Below are 7655 nucleotides of genomic sequence, written 5' to 3'. Positions count from 1 at the left end.
AATTGGGTTTTTGGTAGTACAGTATTGGCAACATGGTCATGAGTGCTAGGGTAACGAATAATCAAGTTCACTTTTTTCAACATTCTTTGGCATGCCAAATATAAATCTCACATTTCGCCTGTCAAACGTAAAAGGATTATGGATTCTTGAATTAAGAGGTAAAGTCAGAATTTAAAGATTGCTAATCTGATTTATAAAAATTGAGATATTTAAATCGTGTTAACTTTTCAATCTTGTATGACATTGTTTTCCATGTTCAAGAAAGATAGTGGAAAGGTACAAGGCCTGCTAGTCATTAAAATAAACTTTAATTTGTCAATTCTAACAATTTTATTCCACTCTGTAATTATTTCTAATATCCACCTTGACCAATTGTAAATTTAAAACGAAAGAGGGAAATTGAAGTTAGTTATTCTCAAGTCAAATGAACAAGTCTTGATATGGAACTTCAAAGAAATCAATCATTGTTTGAGGGGATTGACAATTTTTTTTAAAAAAAATGTAAGTACAGGGTATTAATTAGGACTAGGTATAAGTTCATAAGGAATTTCAATAATGGAAAAATTATGCGGTTAAACATACTTATACTATTTAATTACTTATCATAGCTATAATTTGTTATAATTATCACTCGCGGCGAACATTATACATTAATTAAGTGGCCTGACTTCGAGTTTATATAATAGTCGCGTTTGTATATGTATAATTCGTCAGAATATACAAATACATATGTATAATATACAATTTATCTAACTAATATATATATATATATATATATATATATATATATATATATAATTCACCTTTCTCACACTCTTTGCCCTCTCTCGCTCGCCTCTCTCCTTTCCTCTCCCAGTCTCGCTTGTCTTTCTCCTCTCTCTCTCTCTCTCTCTCAATCTCGCTTGCCTCTCTACTCCCTCTCTCAATCTCTCTTGTCATATATACAAATACATATGTATAATACACATTATCTAACCAATATACATATACAATTCACCTCTCTCCCACTCTTTGCCATCTCTCGCTCGCCTTTTTCCTTTCTATAACATGTAGCTACGAATTATAATTATCAAACCATAACTATAAAATTATTAGGCTATTTTGGAGTGGTTATATGTGAAAGTTCCCCTTGAATGAATATAGTTTTAGTTACTAATCATAGCTATAGTTTGTTATAATTACCACTCCCGACTAACATTATACATTAATTACATGGGCTGACTTCGAGTTTGTATAAGAGAAACTTACCTAAATATACTATAATAATAAAATATTTACCGTTTATAGCAACAATATTTTTTTTACTTGATCACTTTTAATTCATTTATAATACAAGTTTAATACATATTACAAAGACCAATTCATTATTCACATATAACACAAATTTTATTGATGAATAATACATTTATCACACATTTTAATACACTTATAATACAATGTGACAATTTTTTACCAAACAAACATGATATATTTCAAAAAACAATTATAGTTCATATATATTGCATATATAATTAACTTTTAATACATATTACAGATTTAACAAAACATTGCTATATAAACAAAAAGTATCGCTAAAATTAGTAATTATTTTTTAAATTGTATTAATTTATGTAGTTTTTCCTTTGTATAATTAGTCATGTTTGTATATGTATAATTCGCTAGGATATACAAATAAATATGTATAATATACAATTTTTTAACCTATATACATATACAATTCACCTCTCTCCCACTCCGTGCCCTCTCTTGCTTGTCTCTCTTCTCCCTCTATCAATCTCGCTCGCCTCTCTCCTCCCGCTCTCCCAATCGCACTTGCCATTTATACAAATGTATATGTATAATATACAGTTATATACAATTATATACATGTACAATTCACCTCTCTTCCACTCTCTTCCCTCTCTCGCTCTCCTCTATCCTCCCTCTCTTGATATTGCTCTCCTCTCTCCTCCCTCTCCTAGTCTCGCTCGCCTCTCTCCTCCTTCTCCCAATCTCTCTTGCCATATATACAAATACGTATGTATAATATACAATTATATAACCAATATACATATACAATTCACCTTTCTCCCACTCTTTTCCCCTCTCTCGCCTCTCTCCTCTCTCTCCCTATCTCGCTCGCCTCTCTCCTCCATATAACATGTCGCTACAAATTGTTATCAAACTATAGCTATGACAAACTACATAAATCTCATTAGTTTAGGTTCTAATTACTTAGATTCCCAATAGTTTTACATATTACTTCCTCTACCATATTTCATACTTAGGATACATGAGTTTGAATTCGTGAGATACGTGTATCTGTCGAATTTTAAAATTGAGATACGTATTTTATTTGTTTAAATTAATTGGTTGTAACCAATTTCCTCAATATAAGGTGGAAATCAAAGAGTGTATCTATTTTTAATTAATTTTATTTTTATTATTTGAAATAATAAATTCGTTAATATTATTTATAAAAGAGAAAAACATGTATATCTTGGTCATGCAATTTGATTAATTTCATTTTATTACTCTTAAAATAATAAAATTTCATTAATTTGATGTATCTTTTATCAATATATAATGTATCTAACAAACAATTTAATTTTGTGTATTTTTATATGTATCTAGTATTAATTTCATGTATCATAGAAGTATCTTATATTAATTTTGTGTATTTGTTATATGTATATAGTATTAATTTCATGTATCTATTAATATGACGTAATATTAATTTTATGTATCTATTTATATGATATAATATTAGTTTCGTGTATCTATTATATGATCTAATTTTAATTTAATATATATTATTAATTTGATATATCAAGCATTAGTTTCATACATTATATTCAAAAGCATGTATCTCGAATACATAGTAACACACATAATTATGTGCATCTAAATATGAAATGTAATTGAAACACACAAACTTAGGAACAAATTAAATCACGGTTGTGAAGTATTTGTCTTATCATTAATCCAATAAAAAGTTTTTAAAAAAAATCAAAATTCTCCCTTTCTTTAAGAATCTGATCCCCCCCCCCCCCCCCCATAGATACATATAATCTTCACTCCGATACATGAACTCTTAACTAGATACATGTACACATGATGTGTCTCCAACATTATTGTTGCACTGGAGGTGCATCTAATAGCGTTTTCTTTCTATTAATTAAAGCTAGGTGTAATTCTTTCATCTTGATTAGGTCGTTCCTATACTTAGATCTATTCTCGACTCGAATGTTGGCTGATGAAGATTTAGTCCCTGCAATGAGAAATTCATGAATGAAAATGAACAAATAAAAGTTATTCGATTTAGTATAGTATTATTAATGTGTAGTACCATTTAACGAGAATCATTTGATTTTGAAAATGTCCAACTGTTAAAGTGTTTGATAAACAACAAAATCAAATAAATATAAAACCTAATTTGTAAACTTTTTAAAAATTGAACTTTAGAATATTATGAACTCTAACTCTCATACAAAATTAAAATACGTGTGAATGATAAAATAATGAAAATAAACTATACATATAATATTGATTTGAACAATATAAACATTTATTGGATAAAGAGAGAAGAAAGGAAAAGAATAATTAAGGAAGAGGACGTGACTATGAAGGAAACACATAAAGAGAAAAAAAAATTGACTTGTTGATGAATAAGGAATTTAAATTTAAGATAATTATTTAATTCCTTATTTAAGAGATTTATATATCTACTTAAATTTTTCAAAATATATGATATAAATATTAAAAGTGGTAGTAAGTGTAATTGTTTTAAACTAGAGATAAATAAAATATATGTGGTAGTGATGTATGTGTAGTTATGGATTTTATCCTATTTGGAAGGAGACCTGATCTTTTATTATTCTTTTTGTTTTTTCATTTGGTTTTTACTAACCACATTAGGGACCTAATTAATCTGGATTCTCGCCTCGTAAGTCCCATTAGAGGGAGAAGCGCCATGGTTTTGCACAGAGGGATCTATAAATATTGTCCTTGTTTTATTGTCCTAGAGAGAAGAAAAGAATGTAACTTTGAAAGATGAGACATTTGACCTGAGAAATATGAGCGGAAAATATCAAGATGAGTCATGTTTGAAAACATGCCAAATTTAGGCGACCGTCAAAGTTATTTATAGAAAGGTTGAGCCTTTGGAGATGAGAGAGTTGGAATAGGCTGCTATTGGAATCAATCACCCCAACAAGTAGGTCAAGTTCACTCTATTCCATAAACAACAATCTCTACTTAAGTTCCATGAACTCATCTTTGGATAAGACTCTTGGCCAAGCATAAGTCCACACATATCTGTCGTAAACGTCTGCTTGAATTTTAGAGGGGCAGTACTTTGATGTTTGGGACACAAATGAGGTAATATGGAAGAAGAGAAAACAAGTTCGTGACGGAGAGAGACAAGTAAAAGCACAACAGAGTGTTGCTTGTAGTCCATGTTTGAATGAAAGAGTTCAAAATTTGGTAGTGAAAATTATGAAGAATCAATGTAAATATATATAATCAAGGCAAAGACTGTGATTGATAGTGAAATGTTTGTTGTTTTTTTAAGCAGATGCATATCAAGTCTTGCCATGGAAATTTCATAAGAAAGTGTAACACTGTTTTCTACTCTAAAACATGTAGTGGATTAAGGGGCCCATTCTCCACTACTGTTGTTAATGGATATACGCGTTGAGTGTTGAGAATTGTTTAGGCTCGATTGATTGTTCATAACTTGAATTTTCTTATTACAAACTACACAAGAAATACCAGCTTGGGTCTTACAACTCTTTACACTCGATTGGTCGAGCCCGTTGCATTTAGGTTGGATCCATTTCCAATGACTTGCATAAATGTATAAACATCTATGACTTTACAACAATTATTACGCCCTCAATCTCATAGAAGTTGGATTGGATATTTAATTCTGAAATTAAAAGATAAATTGTGAGTGAAAAATTTAAAATGAAAGCTACTTACGCATAAATTCAAATCTTTAAATGAAAGCTACCTAACACACAAAGATTTGACTTTGATTTTCGATTTTGATGCGATTACTCATTAAGACAAAGCAAGATAACTACAAAACAATTTTAACAGCATAGTGCAATGTAATTGTTATTCTAATGTATTAATGTTAATTGATAGTATATATAATGTAAATTAAAACACAAACTACATTAAATGTAAATAACTCAAATACATTAGTTAATAGGATCTCACAAGAATAGAGGGATCTCACCTATTCCGTCACATCTTAATTGCAAACAAAGATCATGGAATTACTACTGCAGATATTTTTTATATCATGTGCTCAAATTGGCTATTAAATTCGACATTTCAATTAATATTTTTTTATAGCATAATATATTTTGCAGTTTTTTAAATAAAATTCAAATCTAAAATATATAGACAAATCTCCCCTTTTCAATATGATATCTCGCTTGTGTATCTGATTTTCCATATGCATGTGAAGTATACCATATTTATGTATATAGTATGTATTAAGTGTGATTCACACTTAAAATCTGATATTAAATTACTTATTAAATAGTAAGATAAAATTTCAATCTTTTGAACAATTGTTTTTATTATTTTAAATGGGTTAATTGACTATGTTTCTAACTAAATAGTAATATGATTTAATGATTTTTCAGCTGTAAATTTTGAATTTGGATAAGAAATTATTATAATTACTGTTGTTTGTGTTCCAAAATATCATAAATATTGAAGACATTAATTATTATTATAAATTTTAATAAGTGAAGTACGTTCCACAATTATGACAAATAAAATAGTTTTATTTCCTCCAAATTAGATTAAAGGTTGTAAGCTACTATTTCTTTGCCCCTGCTCTTTTCTAATCCATTGAATTTAAAAAATAATTTTTGAATTTAAATCTTCCCCTACTTCATCCTTTAAGATTTTTTCTCACCTTACCCTTTCCTAATTATCATCCCTAAGCCCATGGTCTTGTTTGATCCGAAAAAAATAAATATATCTCTAAATTATCATAGATGGTATACATATACCATCCGTCTTACTTTTGAGACATTGATGTTTCTGTTATTGAAAAACTAGAGCATGTATATCTTTATATTAACTGATATACACGTGTCATAATTTTATTCACCGATTCGATATTTATTAAATATCGAATTAACGAATAAAATTGTGTCATGTGTCCCTGTTTAGTCTTCCATTAGAGGGAAGGACATATCTGCTTTAGTTTTTTTACGGCATAGACACCAATGTCCCAAAAGTATGACAGATGGTATATGCGTATCATTTATGATAGTTTAGAGGTATTTTTATTCTTTTTTCCTTGTTACCTTAATCATATTACTTGTAGTTTGAAATTTTTTCTTCTTTGTGAATTTTTTTGTCTTAATTAATGTACTTTGGCTTCGAATATAATGTAGATTAATAGTAGATAATGTACTTTCTAAAAATATGGTCATTAGATTACTGGAATTTCATTTGAATATCGAGCTTTAAATACTAATGTAAGGTACCATGCCTTTATAGAAACATAATTTAATTTGGATCAATCCGTCTTTTATCCAATTCATTTTATTATCCTTCCTAATTTTACTCATACAAAATATTGATGGGCTATTGTTGCGACTATTTTTGCCGCTAAATGTCAAGTTCTTTTGTAGTGAATCTTAGTTGGCAATGCTTAGGTGAAGGGATTAGTTCCATGTGGCTAGTCACGTCACTAAAAATTGGGGTATTAACTTTTGAGGATATTTGTGGTCTCTTAGGATAACAATAGCAACATTTTTATCCCAAAATGTAACGAAGGGTATAAGTGGTCTATTTCACATAGTTCAAGGGCAATTTTGACTCTTTTCCGTTAGTTTTAGAGAAAAGACATAAAATTACTATCAAAGTTGTTTTAAAACTATCTAAATCTACCATAGATATACAATTTTGACTAATTTTAACACCATTCGTGTTGTCACAGAATATTGTGCGCGTGAAGGACTGTTGATACAGCTCATACCAATGTAAAATTGTCATTTGGCACTTCCAATTTGCCTTGTTGAAAAAAATATAAAAACTCGTGTACTTATTATTATTTTTTACTTTATTAGGAATAGTTTTAAATTTTTCAAATCTTTTTTCTCATCTTCCCTACTATCATTAGCTTACCCATATTTCTTGGGCATCTATGTCTTCCTTCATTTTATTTTTCTCTTTTTCCTTAGTTTAGGGATTTTTTTCCTCCTACAAATCAAGATTGAGATTTGGGAGTAGTTAAATTATGAAAAGCTCGATTTGGGAGTAAGAGTTGGAGAAGGTGGTGATTTAAATGTTAGATTTTAACTTGGTAATATTTAAGTATTTAGATTTTAATTATTTGACGATATCTATTTTCATAAATAATTTAATTGATAATAATTTGACAAATAATTGATAGTGCTGCTGCGAAATCTGCTCCGCCACAAAGTGTTTGATGATTGTTGCCAGTACGAAGAGAATGAAAAGAACAGAATTGAGGTGAAGAAGAAAGAGAAAATGAAGAAAAGAAAAAAAATGAAATACAAAGAAATTAGATACAAGTGGCGAGTGACTATTATTGTGCGACGTACAAATATTTTTTTATAAGTGGTATTGGGTGAAAATGGGGTATTCATTCTATTTTGAAGTTGTTTAATGGGGTAATA

General features: G+C 29.0%; 1 long non-coding RNA gene across 1 annotated transcript; it reads right to left on the bottom strand.

Moving 5' to 3' along the window:
- Positions 1 to 2919: 2919 nt before the first annotated feature.
- LOC138337791 (uncharacterized) lies at positions 2920 to 4469 on the bottom strand. The gene is made up of 2 exons (XR_011211228.1): positions 4047 to 4469; positions 2920 to 3250 (listed from the first exon to the last, which is right to left on the bottom strand). It is a non-coding gene; the product is annotated as an uncharacterized lncRNA (long non-coding RNA).
- Positions 4470 to 7655: the final 3186 nt, after the last annotated feature.

This window comes from Solanum lycopersicum, chromosome 8, assembly GCF_036512215.1.
Source record: "Solanum lycopersicum chromosome 8, SLM_r2.1".
Taxonomy (NCBI): Eukaryota; Viridiplantae; Streptophyta; class Magnoliopsida; order Solanales; family Solanaceae; genus Solanum; species Solanum lycopersicum.
Note: the sequence above shows the minus strand (reverse complement) of the source record. Positions and strands in the feature narration are given on the sequence as shown.